Below are 12,465 nucleotides of genomic sequence, written 5' to 3'. Positions count from 1 at the left end.
GATCAGTATAAACATTTCCCCGAGTCTGAGGAAGTGACTGATGAATGTATGATATGCCTCTGGTACTCCTGGAGACAGAGGTACCCTCAGCCACTGTCTTTAAGGCTACAGCTGGCCCTCTTCCCCAGACCCCATCCCCTCTGCCCTTGGAGCTGCAATCCTTCAGTTTCCTTAACCTAACAGGACTTTTGGCCTCTTCCTGCCCTCCTCTCCCATCTTCCCTTCAGAGTTGCCTGTAATCCCACAGATCCTCTAGGCCCTTGTGACTTTTGTGACTCAGTTCTCCAACCATTTCCTGTGGATGAGATCCCATATAGAGCTAGGTTTTGGTCCTCACCTCCTGGCATCTATGAAAGCCCTGGTACCAGGCACAAGTCTCTCCTCTGGCTTAGCCAGGTTAAGCCCCTGACCCCCATTGAGTGTGGTGATGACCCACCAAATGGCTTGGTCCTTGTTCTGTCTTTTCTGAGTTCTGGGGTCACCTACAACTACATACTGCAGTGACATTTTCTCCACCACCACCCCATCCATGGGAACATGTCTTTTATACCCTCCCATTCCCCCTTAGGATGCCTCTTAGAAAACCTCCAGCCTTTCCACCTGACACTGACCTGAAGGGCCCTAAACTTATTTGCTTTTGCAATCAACTCTGGCCTCAATACCCCTTAGATAATCAATACAAAGGGCCGCCTAATGGCACCCTAGATCCTAGTATTATTCAGGACTTTTACAAATACAGTGAATGATCAGGAGAATGGAAAGAAATTCTCTATGTCCAAGCTTTCTCTTGCCTCCACTCCAAACCTTGTCTCTGTACTTACTGTTCCCCCACTCAGCTCCTTTTAGCTGTGAAGTCTGAACAAGATGATTCTTCCATTACCTTCGATCCAGCTAATGAGCTCCCCACTAACCAAACCCTACAGCTCCCCTTCTTTTCCAGCCCCTCCAGTTTCCCTTTCCCCCTCAGTGACAGGTTGCCCACATCAACTCTCACTGGCACCCACTTTCAGCCCACAGGCATCCACTGGTCCTTCCACTACTCACTCCCTTTCTGCCATGGAGCCCCTTCTACCTCCCCCTATCCAACTTAAACCAGCCTCATTTCTCCCTGTGCAAGAGATTGCCAGGATGGATGGCTTGGTCAGCATATACATCCCCTTCTCATTAACTGAACTTTCTCAAATAGAAAAAAGATTGGGGTTCTATACTGCCAATTCTTCCACCTTTCTAAAGAATTCCAGTATATTATCTGTCTATTGCTGTGAAGAGACACCATGACTATGGCAACTCTTACAAAGGAAATTGGGGTGACTTACATCTGCAGAGGTTTGGTCCATTATCATGGTGTGACATGGTGGCATGCAGGCAGACATGGTGCAGGAGAAGTAGCTGAGTGTCCTACACCTTGACTTGCAGGCAACAGGAAGTGGTCTGAAACACTGGGTGTGGCTTGAATATATGTGAGACATCAAAGCCTTCCTCCAGCAAGAACACATCTACTCTAACAGGCCACACTTCCCAATAGTGCCACTCCCTTTGGGGGCGCATTTTCTTTCAAACCACCACATTGTAGTCCATGGTCCCCAAAAGCCTGTAGCTATATCATAATGCAAAAATGCATTCAGTCCAACTTCAAAAGTCCCCATAGTCTATATCAGTCTCAAACTTATTTAAAAGTTTAGAAGTCCAAAGTTTCTTCTGAGATTCATATAATCTCTTAACTGTAACCCCCTATAAAATCAAAGAGCTGATCACATACTTCCAACATATAATGGCACAGGATGTACATTACCATTCCAAAAAGTAGGGAAGAGAGCATAGTGAGGTAACACTGGACCAAAGCAAGACTGAAAACAAGCTGGGCAAAAAAACCTCCAAACTCTGCATCTTCATGTCTGATGTCAAAGTGCTCTTCAGATCTCCAACTCCTGTCAGCTTTGTTGACAACACATTTCTTTCTCTTGGGCTGGTTCCACTCCCTGTTAGCAGCTTTCCTCAGCAGATATCCCGTGGCTCTGGCATCTCCAACATCTTGAGGTCTCCAAGGTAATCCAGGCTTCAACTTCACAGCTTGACAAAATGGTCTCTCTAGGCCTCCATTCAGGGATACCCCTGGCCTCAGCAGCTTTCCTTAGTTGAGGGGGCAAATTCTATAGCCCCTTTCTTCTATCCTTGACTCTGAATCCAGAAGCATGTGGTTAAAGCTGCCAAACTCTGCTGCTTACTGGGGCTGGAACATGGCCCCTTGTTCAATTACATCTTTACCAACTTCCTGTTTTCCATGGTTTCCTTCCATGCCTGAGCTTCATGGTTCTGAAACTTGTTCTGTAGACCAAGTAGGCCTCAATTCAGAGATCTGCCAGCCTCTGCCTTCCTGGTACTGGGATTAAAGCTGTTCCCCACCATACCTGGCTCTAAGCTTTTCTTTAATTATTTTTATAAGTTGTAAGCTGGGTGAGGTTATCTTGCTTTTAGGTCCATTTCTTCCTTTATTCCATTTCTTGATCTGTTTATCTCCTTGAACACAGGATTTTTAGTGCTGTTCTGCTTTCCAGTGCCCCTTTTCTCAATCTGTACATTTTTCTTTTTATTTTTGCTTTTTTGATTTTTTTTTTTTTTTTTTTTTTTTTTAGACAGAATTTCTCTGTGTAGCTTTGCGCCTTTCCTGGAACTCACTTTGTAGCCCAGGTTGGCCTCGAACTCACAGAGATCCGCCTGCCTTTGCCTCCCAAGTGCTGGGATTAAAGGCGTGTGCCACCACCGCCCGGCTATATTTTGTGTTTTTAATAACTTGGCTTGCTCCTTTTCATTATAACTTTTCATCAGAGTTAACACTAATAACCAGACAGAGTTTATCCTAGGCTGTTTTGAGATTTCCTCTGCCAATGGAATTAATCTAAAACTCTTCACTTTAGCCTCAGGGAAACTCTTCAGATAAGGGCAAAAGGCAGCTACTTCCTTCACCAAAATATCACAAGGCCACATACAAACATTCTTCTGCTCTGAAACCTCTTGATCAAGACAACCACAGTTCAAATCACATTCAGTGCCACTGTCTTCCATGCTCCTACTAGTATGGCCCATTAAACAACACTTAAGGTATTCAACTGCTTTTCTAATCCACAGTCCCAAAGTCCATATTCCTTCAAATAAAAACATGGTCCAGCCTATCACAGCAATATCCTAGTCCCTGGTACCAACTTCTGTCTTAGTTAGGGTTTCTGTTGCTGTGAAAAGATGACCATGTCAACTCTTATAATTTAATTTAATGAGATGGCAGCTTACAGTTTCAGAGGTTCAGTCCTTTATCATCATGGTGGGGAGAATGGTGGCTGATGACATCCACCCAGTTGAGGCTAAGGCAGTTCCCAACCAAGACCCTACATGGGATTAAAATACCTCAGGGGACATCCTAGCTAGGAATCGATTTATAACTTGCCTCCTGGCTGGTCTCCACAGGGTTACCCTTAAGGTGGTAAATTATAAAAAGGTCCAAGAGGTCATCCAGGAAAGACATGAAAAGCCATCTTAGTTCCGCAACCTCCTCACAAAGGCCTTCTTACAATGTACCAACCTGGATCCTGAGACCCAGATGGAAAGCAGCTTCTGATGATCTACTCCTCCCAGAGTTTCCCTGGCATCTAGAAAGGGGACTCCTGACTCCACAGGAGGAAGACTTAGCTGTGCCCTTCAATATGTATCATGGAAGAAATGAGAAAACAAAAACAAAACAAACAAAACAAATATACCTAATGATGGCTAAGGCCTCTCAGCCAGCCAAAGCAGAAGCCCAGGCTCCCTGGCCTCCCAAAGGAAGAGAACCTCCAGGTCCCTGTTTCAAATGTGGTCAGGAAGGTCACTGGGCCTGGGCCTGTTTGAACCCTTATAAGCCATCTAGACTGTAGCAGTTAAAAAAAAAAGTCCCCCAAAGGGAATGGCTCTATTGGGAAGTGTGGTCTGCTGGAGTAGTGTGGTCTTCTTGGAGGAAGTGTGTCACTGTGGGTGATGGGCTTTGAAGTCTTATATATGCTCAAGCCATACCAAGTGTTTCAGACCACTTCCTGCTGCCTGCAAGTCAAGGTGTAGGACATTTGGCTACTTCCCCAGTACCATGTTTGCCTGCACACCACCATGTCACACCATAATAATGGACCAAACCTCTGCAAATATAAGACACTCCAATTTCCTTTATAAGAGTTATCATAGTCATGGTTGTCTCTTCATAGCAACAGAAACCCTAAGACATGGACCATGTCCAAGGTGCCGTCAAGAAGGACATTGAAGTGTTGATTACCCCCATGTTCCTTGGTGGCATGAGGCACCAAGCCCAGATCACCCTTCAGCTGACCTCCTTGGTCAGGCCTGATTGAGGAGGTCTGGGCTTACTTGGCCTGACCACCGCCATCTCTGACAGGGAGCTTTGGGTAGTCATCACAGTATCAGGGTGATCTATCTCCATCCTTCTGGATACTGGGGCCACATTTTTGGTCCTGATGAAGCTCTGGGGACCCACTTCTCCTTCTTGTTCCTCTTTTGTCAGAATAGGGAAACAGCCTTACCAGGCTCACCAAATCCCACCACTAGTTGTACCCCATTGACCCATTACTTCCTAATGGCACCAACCTGTCCCATCCCCTTGCTGGGAAGGGATCTCCTTGTGATGGGGAGGGGAGCCTCTGTCTCTTTTGCTTCCCCATCTACTTGACTCCAGGTTCTCGAGCCATTTCCCTCCTCCTTCTCCTCCAAACCACACAGCCTGACACACCTTTCCCCTTACCTGGTCTCTTAGGTAGATCCCTGGGAATGGGACACCCAAAAACCCTTTAGAGCCAAACATCACCCCCCCTCATTATTCAACTAAAACCCCACCAAATATATAACCCAGGCTCAATATCCACTCTCTCTCCAAAGCCTCAGGAGACTTAAGCCTCTTATCTCTAGCCTCTTTTTTTTTTTTTAAACTTATAAACTGTATGGCCATGGCAGGCTTCGTGTTATCTATTTCTTCTATCTTAAATTAACCCATTTCTATTAATCTATAACTTGCCACGTGGTTCGTGGCTTACCAGTACCTTACATCTCACTTGTCATGGTGGCAGCTGGCAGCTCTCTCCACCTCCGCCTTCTACTTCCCAGACTTCTCCTTTCTGCTTGTCCCACCTATACTTCCTGCCTGGCTACTGGCCAATCAGTGTTTTATTTCAACCAGTCAGAGCAACACATTTGACATACTTGAACATCCCACAGCACTTCCCCTTTTTTTTTTTTCAAAAAGCAAGGTTTTAACTTTTATATAGTAAAATTGCATATAACAAAACAATTATCAAGCAAGAATTACAGTTACAGTATTAAAGAAGATATCCTATCTATCTTATATTTGTGAGTCTAAGGTGTTATATCTAACTTATCTTTTATCATAATTGAGGAAATTATAACTGTCTAGTCTTCAACCACATCAAAGACCTCAGAAGGATATAATATTATCTGAGAACCGGGAGAAGGATGCAAGCAACTTTCGGGAGATTTGCAGGGTAGACAGAGACAGCTGGCAGCCTGGACAGTCACCTAATGTTCCTTTGTAAAGTTGGGGCATTTGTCTTCAGCCCACAGGGCTAGAGTCTCTTGGTCACTTTTTTTAGCGTCCTGTAGAATGTCTGGCAGTTTCCTCTGTGAAGCAGGAACCTGAAGGACCATTTTCTATCAATTTTTTAAAGCAGTCCAGTCAAGAACAGTTTCTTGCCCAAATGGCTATTTTTGTCAAGAAGAAGATAAACTTCATAACGGAGTATCTTCAATGCCCATCCTCCTTTCTGAAGTAAGTCAGTGCTGCCAGGAGCAGACATGTCTCACTGTCCAGAAAGTCTAAATTTTTAAAAATATTTTAAATGCCATATTCTGTAGGTCTTTGAAGTATTTGAAGATTACCTATCTATCTGAAATATATCTATGTATACCTAGAAGACTTAACTAACATGGCTATGAGTATGATTATCATAGATGACTAAATTATTAATCTATTTTTTCATTATCCATTACAATTTTAAATGAGCTATACAAACATAATACCTTAAACAAGAGTAGAAATATACACACAGTATAACAAAATTAACTTTAAGTTTGTATCAATAGACTAAAATCTATACCAATGTAAAACATTTTAAACAAGTTGTTGCTCTTTAGAAGTAAGTTCATTGGGGGTTGGAGAAGTAGCTCAGTGGTAGAGCACTTGCCTAGCAAGTGCAAGACCCTGGGTTTGATCCTCAGCTCAAAAAAAAAGTAAGTTCATTAATCTACCCTTTCATCCTATCATATCTATATCATATCCCCTTTTCTTCTTTAGAAAGAGATCGTATTTATAATCAACCTGATTTAAATAAAAATATTGGTTTTTCTCTGTCCCACACCAGAGGGCTCTTTCGATTTGGGACACAAGAATCTCTTAACTTTTTCTTTTAACAATATGTCTGGGTTTAGAGAAGGAGTGAGCCAATTCCATCTCCAAAGCCAACTTGGTATCTTTGGGAATCTGGGCGTAATTTTTCTTATTACTTCCTGCTGGAGGGGGGGGTGCTGTATCTTATGTGTAATATCTGTCTTTGTAAGACACCTCCACCTTCCTATCTCTGGCCTCTTAAGAAAGAATCTTCCGCAACAACATTTCTTCTCCCCTTTAATACCCTCATACTCATAGTTTAAAAACCCGACGAAACCTAACACTTGGTTCAGGACCTCTGATTTATTAACTTAGCCGTGATTCCCCTTTACCCCAGAATGCCCAACTCCTATACTCTCCTCTCCACAACCCTCTCAGAGTCCCCTCATTTATCCATCCTAGACCTCAAGGATGCTTTCTTTTCTATTCCCCTGGACCCAATTCACTTGGACCATCCTACCCCAGGGGTTCTGGGACATCCCACATCCATTTGGCCAGGCTCTGGCCTTTGATTTACTCTCTTTGCCTCTTCCTAAATCCAAGCCCATACAATAGATAGGTCATGTTCTCCTTTAGAGCCTGTTCTTACAAATTAGCCAGGCCAAAACCTCTACCTTATTACACTTTCCGTCCAGCCAGGGATCTAGGGTCTCGCCCTCTAAGGTCCAACTGTTCACTCCTCAGGTTACTTATCTGGGATTAGCTATTAATCTAACTCATAAGGTCATGTGGTAGTTTGAATGTAGTTGGCCCCCACAATCTCATAGGGAGTGGCACTATTAGAAGGTGTGGACTTGTTGGAGGAAGTGTGTCACTGTGGAGGCAGGTTTTTTTTTTTTTTTTTTTTGGTTTTTTGAGACAGGGTTTCTCTGTGTAGCTTTGTGCCTTTCCTAGAACTCACTCTGTAGACTAGGCTGGCCTCGAACTCACAGAGATCCGCCTGCCTCTGTCTCCCAAGTGCTGGGATTAAAGGCGTGTGCCACCACCGTCCAGCTGGCTTTAAGGTCTTTTGCTTAAGCTTCACCCAGTGTCACAGTTAATTGACTTCCTGTTGCCTGCAAGTCAAGATGTAGCCAGCACTATGTCTGCCTGCATGCGGCCATGCTCCCTGTCATGATGATAATGGACTGAACTTCTGACACTGTAACTGAGCTGCCCCAATTAAGTGTTTTCTTTATAAGAGTTGCCGTGGTCATGGTGTCTCTACACAGCAATGAAACTCTAAGATAGGCCATTACCCTAGACAGAAAACAAGAAAACACTTAGTCCAGTCACTCGCAGCCCCCACCACCAAGGATGAAATTCTATCCTTCCTAGGAGTGGCTGGTTTCTTATGCTCTTGGGTTCCTTCTTTCTCTGTTCTAGTCCATCCCCTATATAAGGCAGCCTCGAATGAACCCCTCCTTGCACCCATTACCAAAACATTTCATAAGCTTCAACAGGCCCTCCTCCAGGGCCCGGCCCTACATCTTCTGGAATTAACTCATCTCTCTCTCTCTCTCTCTCTCTCTCTCTCTCTCTCTCTCTCTCTCTCTGTTACTGAAAAGGAGGGATATGCCCTCGGGATCCTGGGCCACCAAAGACCTCCCTTTGCATCTGTTGCATACTTACTGAAAAAAATTAGACCACACTATCCAAGGATGGGCACCTTTTCTGCACCCTCAGGTCACAGCTGAACTTCTTCTATGTGAGTCAAAGAAGGTAACCTTTGGGTCACCAATTGCTGTCCTCTCTCCTCACCACCTGTCCCACCTTCTAACATACAAGGGCCTCCAGACACTACCCACTTCCTGAGTTCTCTCTTTTCAGGTAGCATTGGTAGAGGTCACCACACTTACCTCTTAACATTTCAAATCTTCCTCCACCCCTGCCAAGTAATCCCAGAATACTCCCCATCTCACTCCTGCATTGAGACCCTAGAAGAGTTATTATCTCATCCTACATATACACATGAGGGAGTACTACCTCAGGTCATCTATACTTGGTACACAGCTCTTTCCTACATGATGGAGTTCATAAAGCAGGATATGCTCTTGTTTCAGACACCATAGTGGTTGAAGCACAGACCCTTCCAGTCCAAACTACAAACCAACAGGCCGAATTAATACTTCTTACAACTAACAAAGGAACAATCCTTAAACCTTTACACAGACTCCAAGTATACTTCTCATCTTCTCTTGGCACATGTAGCTATTTGGAAGGAGTGTTGGGCTATGAAGAACAGAAGGAGGGTCCATAACCAACTCAGACCGTATCATGGCCCTGCTAGCGGCCTCTCATCTTTCTACAGCCTTAGGAATTGTCCACTGCTGATCACACCAAGCAGACAATCCCATTATCTCCAAGGGAAATCACCAAGCTGGTGAGTTGCGGCTCTCAGAGGCCTGGGTCCTTCTCACACACCACAGACATTCTCATTTTACAGCTCACATATTCATTATCATCTTTGATACTAGGCAGATATTATTCTATCCACACCAAGATCTTTCATCCCAATAGCCTGGCTTTGTCCACTTTACTAAAACCTATTTACAGCCTTCCTCTGAGGATCTATCCTTTTTAAAGACTATAACTGCTTCTTGTAAAATGTATCAAATGTCTGATCCATCTCCGGGCGTTGGAGTCTCCCTTTCCCCTCACTCATCAAGCCAGGGGTCCTCCCTGGATCCAACAGGCAGCTAGACTTCACCCACATGCCCACAGTTAGATGGTTCAGATACTTTTTGGTCCTGGTGGATACATTCTCGGAGTGGGTAGAAGCTTTCTCCATTACTAATAAAAGAGCACAGGCAGTTTCTGATCTCCTTTCCAGGGATATTGGCTCCTATTTCAGAGTTCTAATGTCTCAGCAACCATGTTGGGTACCTCTAACCTGTAATAACTCCAGCTCCAATGGGTCCAAAGGTTACCTACACACAGATGGGATACACACAAACACAGTTCTTGAAACTTGTTAGTTTATTTTGCCATCTCTCCAGCCCTGTAAGCCACATTGCTTGGGTTTTTTGTTTTGTTTTGTTTTAAAACTTGGAGCTAGGAGCTAGGACAGAGGTACAGAAAGAAAACAGAAAACTGTGGGCAGATTTTCTCAAATCTGAAGAAGTGTCTCTTTAACACAAAGGAAATATAGACACAAATTGCTTGATCGGCAACTCAGCCATATAGAGGAAACAAGACATCCCATCGCGTCACATGGTTCATCTATTCAGAAGCTTTCTCACTTGAAGCAGGATAGCCCCCCCCCCCACCCCAAGCGGCAGCACAGGCCTGTTAGGAGAGGAAAGCAGGTCCTGAATTCCAGGCCAGCCTGGGCTGCGAAAAGAGACCTTGCTTCAAAACCACAGGAAACAGAAGCCAGCAGCCTTCCACAACACTTCTAGCAACCCTCCCCGGAGCTTTTGAGAAGCCTTCCTACTAGCTTCCAAGAGTCCCCAAGCCAGAGGCCTGGAGCAACAGAGAAAACTTTCCATAGACTTGGGTTCTTCCAAAAGAGTGGACAACAGACTGCTGGACCCTGAGAAGGACCATGCCCTGAGGGACCATCCTAGTGTTTTCTGGCTGCTCAGAACTAGCAAACCTTCCTGGTACTTGGAAGGTGCAGGCTCCAGAACCACTTGAAAGAAATGCCCACAGCTTGATCCTTCCACTGTATTTATTGAGGCCTGTCTGCAAGCACCACTCTAAAGTGTGGGGCAGGACAGGCTGCCACTACACAGGTGTCCCGTTCTCTAGTTCTGGCCCCTTGGGTTTATGAGTATTTTAAAGCTTGGATTTTAATTTTGAAATTTGGGTTATTTTCCCATGCCTTCCTATGCCCTTGCCCAAAGGCTTTCCACAGAACAACTTAATAAACTTGGTTTTGGGTTTGTTTGTTTTCAGCTTGTTTTCAACAAGGTCCCATTTTGTCGTCCAACATCTTAGGCTGGCTTCCAAGGCTTCAGCAGCAGAGACAATGTAGCAGATCCCTGAGGAGGCAAAAAAGGCACAGCCCCCCCCCCCCCCCCAGTGTCTAGTTCCCGGTGACAGATTCAATCGATTGTGTGAAATGTGCATCAGGGAAAAGCAACTTGTTTGTTTGTTAGTTTGTTAGTTTTCCAAGACAGTGCCTCTCTGTGTAACAACTCTGGCTGTCCTGGAACTCACTGTGTAGATCAGGCTGGCCTTGAATACGCAGAGATCCCCCTGCCTCTGCCTCCCTAGTGCTGGGATATAAGGTCTGCATTACCAGACCAGGCAAAAGACAACTTTTAATGAGGCGACTGAGGAAATCCATCTGTGCATAATGTACTTGTTTTAGCATATGTAACCTACTCAGTCGTAGTGCACTAATATTATGTAGTATGCTAATGAGAAGTAGATAATTGTATTTTCTGAACCTCAGGCTAGCAATGATTGTGGTGATTATACTGTTTTATCTATTATAAACCACCGAATTAAGGCAAAGTACAGGAAATAGCATAATTAGTCCAGTTACAAAAAAATAAAAAGCCCTTTGAGTCCATGAACAGGAACATATACATTAGCAGTCCAGACCTCTGCAGCTCAGACCTGCACATAACAGCGCTATGTAGGGGATGGAACCCACACGGAGGGTTCACAACCCCAACACAAGTCGCATTTCTAGCAAAGACTGCAGATATTCAGGCTGATATAAGAGACATTCCCTACAGCAGACAGCCGTAGTCTGAGTAAAATCCCGTTGGGGCTTTTCATTCTGCAAAGTCGACGCACCGATTCACAACCCTGAGCAGGGCAGCTGAGGTCGCGCTAATGAGGACAACTGGCCACCATGCCTCTGTTTCCTGTGATCAGGGAGAAAAACATTCCTCCAAAGAGGAAACAGGCTAGGAGACCTACAGCCAAGCGAGAGAGCCCCCTGACGGATCTGGGATTCGAACCACCGAGACTGAGACGCCGAGCAAGGCCCGCGGCGCGCGCAGAGACCTGGGCTCGGCCTGAGCCGCTAGCGCGCGCCCGTGCGGAGCCCCGCCTGCCGGGCGGGGCTCCGCACCGGCGCGCTCTGCTCGTGCGCGCACTCGCGCGCGTCAGGAGAGCTCACAGAAGTGGCGCCAGTATAGAGGCTTGCACGGCCTCTACCCTAACGCAGGCGCGGTGGCCAAGTGGTAAGGCGTCGGTCTCGTAAACCGAAGATCACGGGTTCGAACCCCGTCCGTGCCTGCTTCTATTCTACCCTGTACCGAGACTTTTTATACTTCATCCATTTTCAAGAGTGACCGTCACAAGTCCGAACTCGTTCTCCAGGACCGTTGGTGGCACTCACTCTTTTCTTTCAGCCTCGTTTCACAAACTCCTCCTTTCCACCCTTCCTTCGCGCAAGATGAAAGTGGGTGGTCGAACCTCGCTTTGCTTGGCTCTCTGTGAAAACAGCGCCCCTGTGGGCCACGAGGTGCTTATGCCTCAGGGAGAATTTGCAGAGTCTGCAATCTGGAAGGGTCACCTGCCCATCCTCCCGTAGGAGCTTCGCAATGACTGGCTGGCTTCAAAGCACTTCACGTTTTTCTGGTCACTGAAATTCAGCGTTACCCGTCCTAAAGAAAGGACCGTTGTTGCCCCATCCCACACCAACAGTCAGCTAGTGTCTGTCTGTCTTGCAATGTTTAAAAGGAAATCCTCACAGGTGGGCATCGCCTTCTGGAAGAGAGGAATCCCTGCTCGGACTTGAACGATTCTGACTTGAAAATGTAAATCCCTGGCTCAGAGCTTCCTTTCAACCCCTCGCTAAAATGGGTCGTGTGGCTCAGAGGTGGCGTTGGGGAGGGGGCAGCCAGGTACTGGCTGCAGAGGTGGCCACTTCTGCACATGCCTGCACATTACATCACAGAGGTGTGATTTGTGTTATCAAAGGATGTACTGTACCAGAGGGCGCCCAAAGTGTCTTTGACGAGGTCATTGTCTGACTCCAACTCCTGGACCAGAGTCTGGTAGAATCTGACAGACATCTTGACCTGATTTGTGGAAACTGTTTGGGACCGGTCTGAGATGGAAGCAAGCACCAATGGAGCTAGTAGGGT

The 12,465-nt window shown here is 45.7% G+C and overlaps 1 non-coding gene across 1 annotated transcript; it reads left to right on the top strand.

Annotated features, from left to right (window-relative positions):
- The first annotated feature begins 11,539 nt into the window (after positions 1-11,539).
- Positions 11,540-11,611, top strand: Trnat-cgu. The gene has a single exon. It is a non-coding gene; the product is annotated as a tRNA-Thr (tRNA).
- Positions 11,612-12,465: the final 854 nt, after the last annotated feature.

The sequence above is a fragment of the Onychomys torridus genome, chromosome 8 (genome assembly GCF_903995425.1).
Source record: "Onychomys torridus chromosome 8, mOncTor1.1, whole genome shotgun sequence".
NCBI lineage: Eukaryota > Metazoa > Chordata > Mammalia > Rodentia > Cricetidae > Onychomys > Onychomys torridus.
Note: the sequence above shows the minus strand (reverse complement) of the source record. Positions and strands in the feature narration are given on the sequence as shown.